The 19,607-nt window shown below is 38.4% G+C and overlaps 1 protein-coding gene across 1 annotated transcript in view; it reads right to left on the reverse strand.

Moving 5' to 3' along the window:
• The window catches only part of LOC145981733 (uncharacterized), a 606,033-nt gene extending 586,704 nt beyond the window's left edge, over positions 1-19,329 (reverse strand). Inside the window, exon 1 of the mRNA XM_083115142.1 lies at positions 19,203-19,329. The gene's annotated coding sequence lies outside the window, so the exon portion shown is untranslated. The remainder of the gene's footprint in view (positions 1-19,202) is intronic.
• Between the last annotated feature and the right edge of the window lie 278 nt (positions 19,330-19,607).

Here is a 19,607-nt window from a genome sequence, read left to right on the forward strand (position 1 = left end):
AAAGAATTCGTAGAAAATCTTGCTTACGAGGAACTTGTGTAAAGAATTCGTATTAAAGCTTGTTTATGAGGAACTTGTGTAAAGAATTCGTATTAAAGCTTGTTTATGAGGAACTTGTGTAAAGAATTCGTAGAAAATCTTGCTTACAAGGAACTTGTGTAAAGAATTCGTAGAAAAGCTTGTTTATGAGGAACTTGTGTAAAGAATTCTTATTAAAGCTTGTTTATGAGGAACTAGTGTAAAGAATTCGTAGAAAGGCTTGTTTATGAGGAACTTGTGTAAAGAATTCGTAGAAAATCTTGCTTATGAGGAACTTGTGTAAAGAATTCGTATTAAAGCTTGTTTATGAGGAACTTGTGTAAAGAATTCGTAGAAAATCTTGCTTATGAGGAACTTCCATATGGCTCAGATAGCGAATTGAGTAATATTGAGGATTCTGGCGATGATCCCCTGACAAACAAAGATTTGCGTAGAAAAGTGTACGAGGAACTGTTGTCAAAGCAGGTTAATCATATGTTGCAATAAGTAATCATAAACCAAAAGTAGAGAAACAAATAAGATCTGAGGAAAATGCACAGCAACCAGTGCAGCGAACTTCAATAAAATGTGCAATGTGCATGCAGTACACGTGCAAGACCAATGAGGACAATTGTGACATGCAGAGCCTGCAATGTACTATTCTGCCTAAGGAAGGGCAAAAATTGTTTTATGAAGTTTCACTCAAATTAAAGTATCACAAAACATGCAGTAAAGCAAGTAATTAAGTGAAAGATTTGAGATAAAATCATTTTTATATACATTACATACTATTCTTTACCAGAAATTTAAATGGGTATGTTGAGTGAGCGGTGGTTAGCATAGGTAACCACATTGTAATTGTTAATAAACTATGAAAATATTAATAATAAAAAAATCCAAGCGCAAAATTTAATTATCTCCCCAATATCTTACATATAATCAATGTTGCAAGTGAATATCTTGAAAAAAAATTTCCTGCCCCTTAAGAGCTACTTGAGCACTCAGAAAGGGCCATGTCTTACATCCCGGGCATATTGGTTCGGATCCCACTTTAAACTGTAGGTCCAGTCCCGAAGTGGTGTAACGAGCAGTTTCTGCGAGTTACATAATAGGTCGTTGCCTCTACAAGGATATAAGAAAGCAGACCAGGAACTAAGGACATGCGTCACACACTTGTCTCATCCTCAACACGTGAGATTCAGCCAAGGCCCTTCCCTCCCCCCTATACTATCAAGGGCAAGGTTTAAGATAAGTTAAGGAAGTTGGGTGGCTTAGCGTCAACAAGGCCAGAACCTTGGCCTTGAATATTCTGGGAATAACTGTGGAGATAAGCTTAGAGGTCTGCTGACCACAAGCCTACGTCATGGCCAGTAAGGCCATCCCTCTTCCCCAGAATGGACAGTCAGCCTCTCTCGGCGTCTCTCGATGTGCCAGGACTCAAATCGCTTCCGAGACCTCGTCCCTATCCTCAACCCATCTGATTGCTCACAGCTTTGTGGCTACTTTCGCTGACTGTCCATTCTGGGGGGAGAGAGATGGCCTTGAGAGACGCCGAGAGTAAGTTCTATTGTTTGCTGCTCCTATCTTAGAGGGGAAGCCTCACTTCCCTAAGTGGTGACACTTGGGAAATCCATCTCTTATAGTATAAGATCAAGTCACATAATGGCCAGATAGTTAAAGTTATAATCAGTGGCGGATCATGCTACTTATTGTTAGGAGGACTCCATTCATAACAAAAAAAATTACCTTACCTTAACTATTTGAAGATGAACTCCATGCGGTGATCTTTCATTGAATTATTCATTTTTATTTGTACGATTTACCATTCAGAACACCAGATTATATAACTTACTGCCAGAAAACAAATAACTCTTTGAATCGATTCGAAAACTTAAACCATCACGCACTTACTGACAAGCGAAACGGGCGCGTTAGCCGGCCACTGTTTCTTTCAGTAATCGCATGTTTATGCACGGTGTCGCCGTATCATAGTGTGAGAGCTTTAGATTTCTACCACTTGGCAGCGCCACCGTACATTACACTGCAGTGAATTAAGTCCGCTTTCTAGCATTGACAAGGGCCTACCAGGAAGGTAAGTGGAAGCAGTGCTTACGTTAGAGTTAACATCAGTGATGTGCGTCTACGCGTAAACAACGATAGTCTACATTCTACACGTAGACTATTTTATACATGTAGATTACGTAATCTATGTAAACAACATGGCGAAAGATTATAACTTAGCAAAGGGCGCCTTGAAGTTAAAATAAAATTATACTGCGTATCAGTTGCTGATGTGTGAGGAGAACTTTTCATACACTTTCTTCCAAATTCGAACAATTTCTCACCTAGGAAGAAACCTGATATAGGAAATATTCTAGTGTTTAATAGGAAAAAGACCACTCTTGCCTCACGACTGCCATCTGTTGCTGCTTTTTGCATACTATTTATCTTCATCCATAGTTGACAAGAGAAGAGACATTTTGTTGTAAATAGGCTTCTTTTCATTTGGCTAGGAACCAATATAGTTGAAAATGTCACTTTCCTTTCATAAAACCCTTGAAAATTAATTTTAATGCACTTTAGATTGTCTACGTAGTCTATGTAAACTACAACCCAATATAATCTACGCGTAGATTACGTGTACACAATGCATGTAGACGTAAGCTTATAGTCTACTGCACATCACTGGTTAACATGGAGATGTACTGGCAGTCCCCAAGGGGGAAGCGGCTTCATATACCAGTTTGCCTCTCGTCGGGCGCCAAGTGAATTTGAAAGCTCCACACAGCGTAACGGAACGCAGTAACATAGCGGAAGTATAAATATTTAATTTTTGCATTAATGGCAACAAAATATAATGGGAGACTGCAGTGCGTTTATATGTCTACCATCAATTTAGGTTATTATCCAAAATAGCGCTATTTGCCTCCATAGCGTTACAGTCGACTTTGAAACTAACAATATTCTTCTGACTAAATGATGCCAACGTTAAAGATACGGATGACCTGAAAAGATCGATATTCGGTACACTGACATCTTAAAATACCGGTAACGATTTTCGAACATCGATATTTTCGGTACCTCTGTCATATCAAACTTCTGAGAAACGCCACACACGCTGGATTACTGAACACAAAGCAAATGCAACGAAGCCTTTGTGCGGTGATAAATCCACAGTTTACATTACGGAAAAAAGGGCTAAATACGTCAAATAAAAGTAATCCTTTTTCACCGCAGCTTAATCTCCAAATCGTGCATAGATGGCAACCCTGCCGCAATCCAGACAAACAGGGAGGAGGTGGGGCAACCCTCAATGGCATTGTGAGGCTGATCAGTTTCTCCCCTTCTGGAACCAGTGTTGCCACATTAAGGGAAATTTCCCTCGGCGGAGGGGAATTTTTACGTGAAAGGGAAAAAAGAGAAATTTCATGAAAAGAATATACGAAATGCAAGGAAATTTGAATACACCCGGTCCATATATTAAATTTACGCTAATCAGAGTGACACACATTTTTGTTTATTTCGTCGCTTGATTTACGTATCCCCCCAAACTTAAGTAAGATTTTACAATTGACTTTTTGACAACAGTATAAATCTAATATCAATACATATGGTAATGGCTTTCTTCATATTATGTATATTTTTCGCAGTTTATAATTTGCATCAAAAATTTTAATTTTCTGCTTTTCCTTCCTTATTTCGACCAACTTAATCAAATTTTTAATTCCTCTATGAATAAATTCAATGAAAATAGTAAATATTTCTACTATTTCTGCTACTACTGTTACCAATAATAATGATAGTTTGTAAAGTTTTGTGACCGCTATTTCAATTCTTGTAAGATGAAGGTAAATTTTGTACAAAAGGGAATTTTTCTAAGGAAAGGGATTTTTTCTATAAAAAAGGTAATGTTTTGTATTAAAAATGGAAATTTTGGCTTACGAGAGGGAAAATGTGCTTTCTCGCTGTAGCAACACTGCCTCGAACGGGGGAAGTGTACTGTGGAGAGGAGGGTCGCGGACGGGACAGAGCCAAGGGGGCTGAAACTGTGGGGAAACCCTGAACTAGCTCGATCCAAATTTAACAACCACTGCACTTATCGATTCATCCCTTTAAACCCTTGCTTTAAGGGTTGGATGCTCCCTTTCCGTGTGGGGAGAGAGACACGTGGTGTATTTAGTAGCCCTTGATGCGGCGTTCCTCTGCTCCTTCTTGCAGCATCCGAAAGACCTTTCAAAGTTTTACGAAAAGCTTTCTGGCTTCGAACCAATGTAATATTATAGCACAAGTGATGACACTCAGAGACCACGTAGTCAGGGGCGTAGCTGGGAATATTTCAAGGGAAATTCAAGTAATTGAAGTGGTCTAGTGGTAAGAGCGTCTGGCTACCACGTGGGAGACCTGGGTTCGATTCTCGGATTGGGTGATTTCAGCAATGGGCCTGGTAGTGATATGCAGGGACTAGGGATGGACATAACATTCGGATAACGGATATCAGGATTTCAAATTATCCGATTCTGTTTTGGATGCAAAGGATAATCCTGATAATATCCGGATAGTACAAATATATGGATAATTCAGATATCAGGATAATGCAGATTTGATGAAGAATTCGTAGGAAATCCGAAATATAAAATACAGTGAAACACGAACATGAATAAAATAATATGGGTAAATGTCTGTTATATCGGAGACACATTAAAATCAGATATTTTGTGTTTCGGATGGTTCGTACTTACCAATTGTGTATTGCGGAACATAGTTGAAGGTGCCATTATGCTTTTTACACGAAAATAACTTCGATTTTTCACATTACGAGTAATTCTTTTGGATCCTTTCTTCCGTTGCGGAACATACAATATGGCGCGCACAGCTGTGGATCATCGCGCGTCGTGCTTTTGTTTTGTCGATTTGGAGTGGGGTATGCAGTGTTTCAACCTTCTTAACCGAAAAATACCTACTTTCGTGTTTATTATGTCATCACCATTGACGGATAGCCCCAAAAACCATTAACGATAGCCCCACAAACCATTGATGGATAGCCCCACGAACCATTGACGGATAGCACCAAAACCATTCACGATAGCCCCACGAACCATTGACGATAACCCCACGAACCATTCACGATAGCCCCACGGACCATTTTAGGCAAGGTTAGGTTAGGTTAGGTAAGCATAGTTAAAAAAAATCTCGTAAAAAAAAAGGTACGTTTGGAAACACTGGCGAGACCGCGTGACTTTCGACGCTCGCGCCATCTGCAGGTACATAACGGAAACAACGGCATAATGTTGTCGCTTTGCAAGTTTATTATATCAAAAGTGCTCATTTCTTGTTGTGCAGCATTCTACGGTGAGAAAATGCCTCCACGAACTTTCGAAATGCTACATAAACTCATTTCCGTATGTAGTTTCTTCTGTAAAAATGAAGAAATGTGTCTCCGATATAACAGACACTTACCATAATATGTGAATAGCCCGTGGAACGAATAAACGATAAATTTGTCAGGATAAAGCGAACATTCAGATATCTGGATGACTGACCGCTGTTATTCCTTGCTACAAATATCCAGTGGGTACCTTATCGTCAAACAGCTGCATAGCTCAAGACCTCACCTACCATCGTAATACATTATATCGAACAAAAAAAAATCGAGTATCTGATTAAAAAAAGATGGACTCAAATTCGTACGGCTAAATTTCCTGAACTAACATTGCTACGTCCCCGGCTAGGGGTATGAGAACTCTTCTACACCCACAGCTTGCTGGGTTTAAGTAACAGTCTTAATATCACATAATTAACGCTTTATTAAGAGCAACGGCTTTAACTAGAAACTAGTTAACAACACACGTGACTCATCATGTTTAAAGGACACTTCCACTGAGATTATTTACTTTACACAAGCCTTGCAGAGGCGAATCTTTCAATTAAATTCCAGCTCTGCTATTCTCAACAGATTAGAAACAAGAAATAGTCACAAGATTACTCGCTTAAAGCCATTAAATAACACAAACTTAAACTTACATTAATGTCATATTTCATTTGTTTGATAAGTTCACAGCAAGGAAGAAAGAAAATCTTTTCCCATCGTTATCAACTCGCTTATTTTTGCGGAGTTGCCAACCTCGCCCAGAAAATTATCCTACCTAAATGTGTGATAACACTAGATAGGTTCTATGACCACAGGCCCTCCTATACGTGCGACAACACTAGAATTCTTCTTTGACCATACAGGTCGTGTTATACAAATACAGAATAACATTGATTCAAACGAACCTGTACATACATTAAACAAATAAATACTTTTGCTACGACATAACTTGGGTCGTTGCAACATTGTATGTGAATGATCTACATAATCTTTTAAAGAGGAGGTCCAAGAGTTTCAAATTACATTATACTCATTGAAAAGTTTATATTGTGCCCCTTCTGATAGATTCTACTTATTAATCATAAAAATAAAAATCCAATAAATAATTTTCTTAACCCACTACTATAATTAACACGGGTAACAGCTAGACGGTAGCTAAATTCGTTCCCAACCCGAAGAACAATGTATTTCGTCATCGAGTTCACCGCAGTTGTGATACGGTGTCTTTTAGATTGTACAGAGTTGTTAGTAGAGATGGTATATACATAAACGGCTTCTTTTACGAATCCCAAAAAGAAAAGTCACAGGGTGTACCAACGTGGTACATAGTAGACATTATGATCTCAACTGACGCTGCATGGCTGTGCAATACGCGAGCGCTCTAGCGGAGGAATTTGAAACTTTAGGACCGCCACTTTCAAATGTTATGTAGATCGTTCGCATACGTTGTATAGTTTAGGAAATATAGCTGTACAAAATTGAGTCAATCTTCTTTAATCACGCTGTATTGCAAGACGAATATAGAATACAGTGCCTCCTCGATGGTGTAGCGGTAACATCGTCGCCTTGTAAGCAAGGGGTTCCCAGGTTCGATACCCGGTAGATGCACATACTGTAGTGGTTCGGATATCACTTTAAACTGTAGGTCCAGTTTCAATTAGGCTCTCTGTGCATTAAGTTGGCATGAAAACTAAACATGAATATAGAATATGCTGTTCAGAAAGATTTCAAGGACAAACGCTCATTGGAAATAGGCGATCTCTCTCAAATGCCTTCGACAAGTCTACTGGTGATGCACTTTGTAGAGGAATACCAATCCTAAAGCAAATTTCGCCTGAACACGAAAAGAGAATCTAACAAGATCCTGGTCCTTTGGAGGAAGGAAACTTCCCTGGGGACAAGCAGGGGAAGAGAACGCATCGGCCAATGCCACGCACACAAACAAACCGCTGCGTGGATCTGACAGAGCTCCCATCCCTTGTGCAGACTGCAATCGACATTCTATCGAGAAAGCCCCTCCCTTAAGGGTTGTGAAACAACAGCCTAGGAATCGATCAGTGGCGTGCCCAGGATTTTCAAAAAGGGGATGGGTTAGGTACACTTTATTTTTATTTTGCTGCATTTGACGTTTTTAAAGGAATACTGGGCCAAAGGGGAGGTCATATCACATTTAGGGGTAGGTCCAGGGGGTTAGGACTTCCCCAAAAGACTTACCAAATACTAAAATAAAAATTTAAAAATTTTCGTAAAGTGGACTTAAAAATACAAATCAATCAATCAATTTTACAACATTTTTCATTTAGATAGTTCGGCGCCCAAGGCCGACTCCCGCCGCCCCCTAGTTATGGTTATAAACTTCATAAGACTAAGAAAAGCAGGAATTGCGAGCGAAGCGATCAATAAAATTTTACGAAAATAATTTTTATTTGCATAAAATGTGAATAGGATTCGGATTAATAAAAATTGCAAATTTTCACTCTACGGAGAAAAATTCAAGTAGAATTCACGCATAATTCCTTGAATTCCCGGTGAGTACCCACCCTGTATGAACTTGGAAGACGAGGATTATTATGGGATCATACTGCTTTGAAGGAAGGTACCAGAGGAGATTTATTCTCACTACTACTGTATTTATGAAAATTTGCATAAAATATTAATGATGAACATCCATTTTTTATTATTCTAAATTTTCAATTCTTTCTCTATTTCACATTAATTAACTCAGCGTTTTCTGAATTCTCATCTGCTTTGTATACGTTATGATATTAGCGGTACATAAAACAAATGTGGGCTCTTATAATGCCATGATTTGTTTGTGAAATATGTACCACAGAGAGTGAAAGTAAATTGAAGAAGAAAAATAGCGTGATGGTCTAAATATGGGCTATGACATGAGGTCTAATGCTGAGATCACATTTCCAACAAATATTTCGATGTTTTTCTTAATTTTGATTTTTCCCATCCCGCGTGATTTTCAAAACAACAGATTATTCATAAATATGAATTTTATAATGTTTTAACGATAAGTGACTGTTTTTTAAAATTTTAATTGGTTTTTGTGATATTGCCACTAGTAGCCCATATTTAAACCACAAATTTGAAATACATCATTTTACCATTTGCTCTCTTTTTAAAGTATGGAGACCTTTTATACTTTAGCATGCTATTACATTTAAATATATATTTCATAGATATTCATTTTAAAGGCAGGTGCTTGATATATTATTTTTTTCCCTCCGAAAATGACAAAATAAAAAGGGGGGCCCATAGTTGGACCTTTTCCTCTACTAATTAACACGCAATATTAATAAATTTACAAAATTATTATTACTATTATTATTTCTGGTACACTTGGTTCGGACCCCCCAGAAATATAGAGGAAAGGAGCCAAATATGGCATACCATTTAAATTTTGGTTCATACGTCAGTCAGATTTATTTCCAAGTGTGTGCAATGTACATAAATAGTTATAGTATTGAATGTTGTGTAATTATTGATAATAGTAGTCACATCGGACAACACAATTAGTCATGATATACGAAAAATACAAACACTGCACAATTTCAGACATGGCAAGTAGGGTTACCAATATGGCATACTTGTAACGTCTGTGAACAAAACAGTTTTAGAACCTGATAAACATAACCACACTGCGTTACATAATATTAGAAAACAGTACGGTCTATGTCATTTCTTTGAAGTTGTGATAGTCTCTGCCATAGACCTAATAGAACTCATTCCTAGTCTATTGACAAAAGTCACACACATAGCATTCTTTCTCTGATCCAGCATACTCCACGTGGGCCCACAAACGACACAACATACATTCTTCACCATGAACATAGTTTGAAAATTTCCCATCACAGAACATGCAGATGGCATCAGAGTCCTGTGGTTCGTGATCGCCATTACTGCTGAAATTAGAGCTAGATGAATCATCCCTAATGCTCATAACGTCATCTTCCTCCTCGGAATCTGTTGATTGCTGATCGACGTACTTCACTTTCTTTTTCTTGTCTTTCGCTGCCACAAGAGGAGTCTGCACAGATTTATCTACTTCCGTAGGACTAATCATTTACGCCAATTGAAGTTTCTTCTTTGTTGACTTAGCAGGTTCTTTATTTAGTGAAATTTCCAATGTGATTTTGTATGGGGAAGATGTAACAACAGCTGAGGAACCAGCCTTTCTTCCACGACTTCCAGCACTTTTCACAATTTTAGGAATGGCAGAGATGTTCCATGATGTTACCCTCGAAGTTGAAGGTCCTGCCTCATCCGTTGCTTTCTGGGATAAAGGGTTGATGTCTGTAGTCAAATCTTCAGCAGAAGACTCCATCTCGGCATTTATGAATTCTTCATCGGCAAAAACGTTGGGGTTGAGAGGATAAATCGCCGTTACCTTAAATCCATTCACAGCAATTGCCCCTGTTTGAACTTTTAAGTACGCATTCCCAAATAGTTCTGCAATATCAAAGTTGTTTAGGGGGCGTGAATTGATTGTCATCCAGAGGCGGATTTCTTCACTGTATCTTGCTTTCAGTGGACTCATAAAACTCCTATCTAAAGGTTGAAGTTTTGCGACGCATGTGGAGGAAGGCATACAATGCAAACATGATTCTCTCTTGCCAATAGCAACACCTCAAGATTTCTAGAATGGCTGTGATGGCCATCTAATATTAACAGTACAGGAGATTGCGCAGAGGGCTTCGTGTATTGGAGGAAATGCCTGAACCAATCCGTGAAAATATGTGCCTGAATCCACCCAGATGGGTGACATGCAGCAATGGTTCCTGGGGGTGCACCTCTCAATAGTTGAGAATTCATGTGTTTCGTAGGGAAGGTCATCATGGGTGGTACATAAATGCTACTGGCACTCATACATGTGACTACCGTCAGAAGTGCTCCCCTTTCAGCTGAAGAAAGCGATGCCACTTGCCGTTTACCTTTACGGGTCAACACCTGGGGAACTCTCGACTGCAATATGCTTAACCCAGTTTCATCAACGTTAAATATTCTGCCTGGTCCATAGTTTTTCTTTTCCATCTCTTCTCCTAACATATTGAAAAATTTGTTCACATTTTCTCTATTGAATCCCAGGTTTCGGTGATATGATGTTGCTGTACGTTTTCGGAAAGACAATATTCCTTTGTGCCTCTTTAGAAATAGTTTCAACCAACCTTTCCCTGCACAGTGCTTCAAAAATGGGTGTTTCAGTCCATTTTGTACAGCCAGCTGGTATGCCATCTGCAGCACATCTCTTCTCGTGAGACCGAAAAATTATTTCTCATGTTCAACAGGTAGCTAACTAACTCTTCTTCAAGTCTTGCGCCTAGCACTACTTTCCTACCAAGATTCTGCGTAACAGCATCTGTGATCGGCAAATCAGAGTGAACTAACCTGCGTAATGTTGTGTGTGGTTCACTGTACAGCTTGGATGCTTTCAGGAAGCTCATTACTTTATTCCTGCAATCAGCTATTGCTCGACTCATGTTGTCATGGTCCCACTGCTTCCTTTTGGGTGACATGTCTGAAAGACGAATACACACCCTATAGAACCTCCATTAGCATGTTTAGGTAGCTCTTATGGTTCTATTATAGAGGTTAACGTTCGGTTTTCTTTCATATTCCTTTGTAAGCAGTGTGTGGCGGTTCCCTATTAATGTGGCTGCCTGCATCAATTAGGCCCATGGGTCGTTCTCTAGTTTCACTGTAGCATTTTTCTACCTGAAACTGCGCAATACTCTCTCTCCTTCTCTTGCGATTGAACAACGGACAACAACGGTTCTTTCATATGCCGACGTTAACCTTTACAGTGGGATGAGTACAACTTGCTTTGTATCTGGTATGGTCTGTTCCAGGAAATTATTTATTTATTTCATTTTTAAACATAACACGTAGTTGATATTTATTACCTAGACTAATGGATACATTTATTTATTATTATTATTTTATACTTATTGTCACTTTTCTTAGTGTTTGTCATGAAAATAATTAATGTATTCCTGCAAATGAACATTGAATTGTAGAATACAAATATGGCATGGTGTGGGTACAAATATGGCATAGTACTATGCCATATTTGTAGCCTCGCCATCTTTGATTTCCTGATCGAAATTTTACTGAACCCTGGCAGCACACATAAGAAACAACTATGCTCATTTGTGCTTCAAACAATAGCCTTTTAAGTGCACACACGGTTATTGCCACTTTGTTGCAACCAAATAAACTGCCGATGGAAATACAACTTACCTTAAAACTTCTGAAATCTTCGAAAAACAAACAAGGTTCTCCTGTCTCACAATACACGTGTGGTGCTCAACGCGACAACACTCACAATGGAAAGACCTTCCAAGGGTTCGTTCCAGGAAACACCAACAGAGGGTAGTAGTTACCAGCAGAGATAATGCACCATGCCAAATTAGCACCCCTATGCCATATATCTCTCCTTTCCTCTATTTATAGATATGTGCCTTTTCATGACCACCACCAACCTCACCCCACTTGGGCACGCCACTGAAATTGATACAGTAAGAAAGAGAACTGTACGTATTTTATAAATCACAAATTAAATTTACCTAACCTTCCATCAACCTAACCTAACCGTCCGTGAAGGCTGTATTGCATTTTCTACTTCACAATCACAGTTCGTTTAACTGTGATTTCCTGTGATATCTTTTAGCAAGAGCAAATGTGTGCGTGTTCTCGGATTGTGATTCTTTTTAGGTGCATCTTTACTAGCATTCACGTGTACTGTATTTGTGTTATCATCAAGGTGTATTGATTTAAATCATAGAAGAATTTAAGCTATCATAATCACTTTAGGTGAGAGTATATTAATCTCGTAATCATGTAATGGTATTTATTAGGCTCCAAGAAAGGAAAATAAAGGAAACAAAGTACATGTACTGATTGGGTGAAACTCGTACGAAAGGAAATGTAATATGTAGACTGCAAACACACCTAATTTTCTTTTGATTTAAAATTCAATCATTTTCACGGGCAAAAATAGCACAAATTTTGTATAGAAATATACACAAAATACTAATAATGTTAAACCGTAAATAGTGTCATTATTATTAAACTGTAAATAAATATGGCAGCTGATATTTTGCACACTATCATCACAAAAATGCCAAAGACTATAGAAAATCCTACATGGTGCCAAAAAAACATACAAGCAACTTTAAGCATGTGCTTTTTTAAAATCTAAAAAGCCGACTTCAATTTAAAAAATAATCATTTTAAATACAAATCATGATTTTTTCCCACACTGTTATTCTTGTACTGAGTACAACGAATAAACAGTTGAATCCTATTGGGAAAAAACACTGCGACTGTTGGTTTTGTCTTTCAGAAACAGAAGTAGTAAACATGATTCATAACAGATGGCAGCACTGATCCAACGAAATTAGGTGAAATCATATGAGATATGTTCCTTAGCATAATGCGAAATTAAGTAAACTATTTTGTGCTAAATAGAAGCATCAGGTAATCCATGCAGTAAACAGAGCTCGTAAATTTTATTTTCTAATATATTAAAACAAAACATGGAAGAAAATATAGTTAATCGAAATTTAAATTGCAAAAAAAAAATAGCTAGTTTTGAAATGGTTCTAATTCCAGTTACTCTCTAATTCTCTGAGAGAATATGAAACAAACTCACAATGATAGGGGCTGCAAGGAAGATCACTGAACTTGAAAAGTACCGGAAGATGCATATGCTTAGGGTTATGTACAGTCACGGACATATCTGGGTTGTAATGCTCATACTGACTTACAATGGGATCATTAGAACACCGAAGGCTAGCGTAACCTAACCTTCCATGAAGGCTAACATAACGTTATCATCCGCCAATTTTCAGTGTTCCTGCTCATCCAAGACCTCCGATCTACTCATATAACATAAGGGTCATTCCATGTCAAACCATCCAGAATTTTGTGAAAACGTCACCCACCATCTCCGATTTTCATGAAATTCGGTATACTTATAGAATTTTTAATGCTGATTACAAAAATGACAATTGGTCAAGGGGTTCAGAAGTTACGCGCTTCTTAAAATCTCCGTGTACGCCACTTGAGGCTTCACTTTGAATGACACGCATTAGGTTATAAATGATGGTATCTTCCCGCAGGTTTGCCGTATAAACTTCAAGTTTCTTTTCGTTTGCTCAAAATAGTGTAAACTTTCATTTAAATAAGGGTTCAGATGATTGTATTAATAACCATGTATTTTTATGTATACTTTCATGTATTCTTTTAGAAGAAAAAATGACTAACTTCAAGAGCGAATTTAATGCAATGCCCCCCTTCAATTTCCCCTCAATTTTATATGTAGGTAGCTAAAAGTGTGTTCTAATGCCTGATGGAAAAATTGGGATGGGCGGTTTAGAGACAGGGTGATAAAAAATCATTTGCATCAAAAGACAATAAAAGTTAATCTTATTAAAAATGCTTATGTATTTAACACAAAGTCTGAAGTACAATATGTTTTAAGGTATAATATTCAAAATTCCTGTTCACTATGTGAAGGTAAGCATAGGCGTAACCTGGCGGGGAAAGGGAAGCATTTGACCCCTCCAAAATTTATAGATTAATTAAAATTTGCCAGTTAAATATATATTGTGAACCTTCTGGCACTTGAAGAACAAACAAAGTGTAATAACTGATTTTTCAAATGTATTTAGCAAATAATCTTGGACACTATTTTTATGGGATGGAAAACTTTGTGATTCTTTTAACCCAAAGATAGTTCCCAAGTTACGCCCATGAAAATAGTACTAATAATACCTACACTATTGTACTCTATGCATTGCCAAAGTTTCAAGTACTATCAATTGTGCCCTTCACATTTTAGAAGAATATTTTGACCATTTCGAACACACTAAAGTATTTGAGTTATCACTAAGTACATATGCACTTCCATTTGTGTTGTTAATGTCCACTGAACACTGAATATTTTGTGGCCAGTAGTAGGAAGTTGATGGACCAAGTTGATGCAAGAGTATAAAAATTTTCAACACGAGTGTCGTTTCCTACTTTGTCAATATTTATTTTTTAAAAAGTCATCAAAAATGGATGGATATGTTACCAAGGTCGTTGCATTTCCTTTTTTCCCATGGACTTTTGAAGCAATCTTACAAACAAGTTTTAGTCACACATACAAGCTACTACATAACTGTTTAGAGTTGGAATTCAGAATGAAATTTCTTCACAACAGTCAAACCACACAGTTATACAAAACTTATTTCATCAGCTCTTATTATTTTTTCATTGGCTGTTAAACAACTAGTGTTTCGAAGTAACTGGTTGCAAGTAACAGATACTTTTTATTTAGGAATTCTACCTGCAACTAGCGACTTGGAATAGCTGGCCTGGCAAGGAAGCTATGCTTTGTTGCATGCTAACTTTAGAACATCCAGGCTTTACTTCAATTCATTTCGAAAATGAGTTACTACGGTTTTTCGCCGGGAGCAATAAAATGGTTCCGGTCTTACCTTACTGGGCGAGTGCAATCGGTGACGCTTCCATCAGGAGCTACATCGACTCCCCTTACGATACCCTCAGGGGTAACGTTTCAACCTTCTAGCAAGTTGTTCTTCAGACTCTGTACCAAGTACAAATGTAACAAGGTACAAAACAAGAAGATATATATACAAAAAAATCACTCCCCTCCAGACTATTAGAAAGTAGTTCTGAAACATTCCAGCAGGTGGCTTTCCCTTGTCAACTGTACTTTCACCTGACAGGCGATTTAGCTAAACATTTCCTTTCATCTGGAAAGTGGTTGGACTCTTTATCTCACGCTCTATTTCCTTCATTCTTCTCTCCTCTTTGGCTCTTGTCCTTTCCACTCTTTCTAACACCTTCTTCCATTCTTTGTTTATCTTGAGTCTCCCATTCCAGTTCATTATGTCTTCCCTATTTCCTATTTTTTTAAAAAATCTATATTCTAAAGCGCCCAGATTCCGTTCGTTCTGCACAAAATCAATGCAAAAAATATTCTCCATTCCGTTTTTGGTGTATTTGAGAAGTGATCAACTGAAGATTTTTTCTCTTACAATTTTTTTGTGCGATAATACAGGGTGTCCGAAAAGTAACGCAACCGAGATTTTGAACGTACGGAACTTTTGTACAAAAAGCGATAGAGTATCATAGTATCCAATGATGATTTTTCTTTTTCTTCCAATTTTGGTTATTCGCGAAGATGAGGATGAAAACTTAAGATTAAAAAGACGAAAGGAAAATAACAAAAGCATATGTAGAGGCGCCAGAGCCTTGTTATGCTACAAGCTGTTTAAGAGAGTGTCTTTCAAGAGAAAAATTACTGCTTACACCACAATTGACCTTGTAGTTGAATTGAAATACTTTGACGTTGTTCTGCACTATAACTTACTAATTAACTCTCTAGTCTTCCTAAACCCGAAGGTGTATAGCTGCAGCAACACAAGCCTTCCATCTATCCCTATCCTGGGCAAGATTAATCCATTCTTTTCCATCCCTACCAATTTCCCTTAGGTCCATCTCAACGTTGTCCCTCAATCTTCATCTTGGCCTTCCTACAGGTCTCTTACCATCAGGTTTTCTAACAAGAATCCTGTAAACTCATCTTTCCTCTCCCATTCGTGCCACATGGCCTGCCCATCTAAGTCTTCTTGATTTAATCATTCTAATAATATCTGGACAGGAATATAAATTGTACAGTTCTAGGTGGGCCATAAGTCAGTTGTCACTAGCAATCGTTAGACTTTGTTTTGCCTAGCGTAGTGGAAGTCAGTTGTGAACTTGACTAGTGCGTATTACCCAGCATTCTTATATTGGGTAATACGAACTAGTCAAGTTCACAACTGACTTCCACTACGCTAGGCAAAACAAACTCTAACGATTGCTAGTGACAACTCACTTATGGCCTACCCTGTATATTTTCTTCCCTATACTTGCCTTAAATTTCTTGAAATTGACAGTTTTCAATTTAGAAGTGCAAAAACAATAGTGTGTAGAATTTGAAATTTTCACCCCCTTCGGGAAATTTATAAAGTTTCCTGATCGGGTCGGAAAACAGCGAGTTTTCTTGCCTCGAACGTCGGTATTATGAAAATTTAACTTCCAAATTCTGTTCCGAACAAATATTTTCGTCGCCGACACCACTCTTTACGGCAATAAAGATGATTCTATTGTCTCTTGTGAAAACATTATTTCGTGGGACATGGCAGTTAAACTCTACAAATGACAGAACGCATTATTTCCAACAAAATTTCGCATTCGAATTACTTACATGTACTTTTTTCAAGATATCTTAGTGGGGATAGTGCAGGCACGTGGCCAGAGGAGGGCTAAGCAGGCCCGTAGCTAGAGGGGGGGCAGGGGGCAACTGCCCCTCCTGAGAGCCTGCTTTGCCCCCCCTGTGAAAAATACGGAACACATTCCTACCTGGAATTCTCACTAATCTTTACAATTATATCATGTGTTTGACTAGCAACATAACAAAGACACTTATTGATTTTGTGATTTATTAGGGTGTATGGGATTCCGTATAATGTCGTATCAGGATTGGAGGGGGGGGGGGAAATTCCCTTCCAGATTCAGACTTCGGGAAATGATTTCGCAATTTTCAGTATCTATAACAGTTGTGACATTTTGAGTAGTCTTGCATTTAAGGTGCCTAATGTGTTCGGATGTTTTTCTTGGATGTGTTGCTATGAACTTGTAACTGCTTAAATTTTTGTTTCCCAAGTCTACCTTTTTGTGGTAGAGAGAGGGAGTGGATATTTGAATCTTGTTACTTAGCGTTGCTTTTCTGCCACCTTTAGCTAATCGCAACAATGAGTGATGACGTGAAATTGATGAAGAGACACTCACAAACAGTAGTGCAACCACAGGGGGTGGCAGGGGGCATTGTCCCCCCCCCCTTGACCTTGGATGGAAGTCCATTCTAGGGGAAGCAAGCATTGAAGTAAAAAGAAACAAGATTAGGAGAATCTAAGAATAGCAGGACAATTGGATACTCATGATGAAATTAGTTCTTACGTTCTCCTTGCATTTTTCTTCCAGACGGCCAAGGGCATTTGCAAGGGGTACAGAGGGGCAATTGCCGCCCCGATCGATTTCAAATTTTTAACAAATAAAAATACATTTCGTAAAATTTTCTTGCTCGCTTCGCTTGCAATATCTGCTGTTCTTATAGTACAAGTTCATAGCTATAGACGCGGTGGGAGTCGGTCCTGGGAGCCAATGAGGATGCCATGGCGCCCCGTGAAATTATTTTCACCCTATTAAAACAATTCCTTTCTATGAAACTTAATATGAAATATTAATGATTACACTGTAATCCAAGAAGTCATTGACCAATCAAGGGATCCCTATTTGTTTGTCAGGTATCAAAACATATATTTCAACTATAATATAATACAATTCACACAATATTTTGCAAGACGTAACCAGTAGGCAAACATTGTCTGTGGTGATGCAAGAGCCTCCCCTTTGAAGAAAATTGAGTCCGTGGTGAACTAAGGGACCCATGTTTTAATGTTTTAGCAAGTACAAAAAATGTATTAGAAATTTTTACACAATTCATTAAAGTGTAGATAATATGTAACCATTATTATTTAATTAATTCGATTTTTCTTGCACAACACAACACAATGGTGTTCTTGGATTCTCGTTAGAATCTTGCGTACTCGAAACTAGAGGGGACCATTATGAAGCATGATTTATAAAGGGCTCCCTTAATCAGTTCTGCAGAGAGGCCAAAATCTGGTGGTACATATTAATCATCTATTAACATTATCGACCTGTGTGTATCAAGTAGATACAGTCCATATTAGCCTATTTATGTTAAACTTTATATTCTTTGGCAATCTGGAAAGGTAATTATCGAAATATTGCTATTTGATGTTGCTCGAAGTTTTTTTTTTGTTCGTTGCAGTTTCAAGATATCATCCTTTTTCTGTTACTTCTCTTTTCGGGGACGGGGCAAGTGCCCCTGTGTCCCCTGCTATATCTGATAATGTGACACAATATATTAAAAATTTGCCCCCTCTAGGATTGACTTCGCCCCCCCCCCCCTACAAAGAATTCCTGGCTACGGGCCTGGGGCGGTTGAAGCCCCCGAAATCCTACAAATATCTAATTTAAATAGTGTATAGTGGAGATGAATTTTACTTCCTTAGTAGTTTTAAACATCTTGTATAATAACTTGTAGATGGCTGCTTCGTATAAGCACAGTCGTCGGGAGGTAGGTCTATAGTCTACTGCACATCACTGCTCACACGTGAAATACTCATGACGAATTTTTCCCCTTTGACGGTATGTAGACATTTTCAATATATTAAGACTAATAAATTCACGCACAAGGGGCAATGGTATGGGTCCAAACTTTGTACTGCTTCTATCACTTTTATATTATGTATTATATATGTTTTGTCTGTTTGTATATTATATATATTTCTGTATTAAAAATAATAAATAAATAAATATGATATAAATGCGGGAGAACCGATTAAATTCACAGAAACTGACGTCCTGGTTGATTTAAAGGCACCAGGACTTAAGCGCATACCCTCGAATATATGTAACGGGTATCCTCCTTTAGTGTTTATTGTATTCCTAATAATTTCAACGATATAATCAAGTTTTATCAGTGACCTGACCCCCTCTACAAATATTTCTGGGCCCCCGAAACAAAATTCTGGCTACGGGTCTGGGCAAGTGCCTCCTCTTCCCCCTCAACCCTTGTGGAGTGCTTGTATGGGTATTTCACCCGCGTACCCGGCACACATCACAGCGTTTGAGAACAAGTTCGAACACGTTTCGTGCTTACCTTTAAAGAAATCCTCGTGTTCCTGCCAGAAGCCGGGAGGGAAAAGTTATCACAAGTCAATGGAGATACATCGAAAGCATACACGGGCACCACAAAACAGATCGAGAACAACAACAGAACAACGTTGTCTGAGCTGGCCTGAGACGAGCCCAGCCAGAGCACAACTATCAGACGGACGTTCGCGAGTCGACTCGATGCCAAATACAGTCTCCCGCGCGGCCCCTCAGCGAGGATTATGGAGCAAACTGCCAGACAACGAAAATATCTACGCGGGAACTATCGCCTGTCCCATAGGCAGGAACAGGGGGTTGTGGGGTCACGATCAGTGATGTGCCGTAGACTATAAGTTTACGTCTACATGCGTTGTCTACACGTAATCTACGCGTAGATTACATTGGGTTGTAG

Source organism: Lepisma saccharinum, chromosome 30 (assembly GCF_977018435.1).
Source record: "Lepisma saccharinum chromosome 30, izLepSacc3.1, whole genome shotgun sequence".
Lineage (NCBI taxonomy): Eukaryota > Metazoa > Arthropoda > Insecta > Zygentoma > Lepismatidae > Lepisma > Lepisma saccharinum.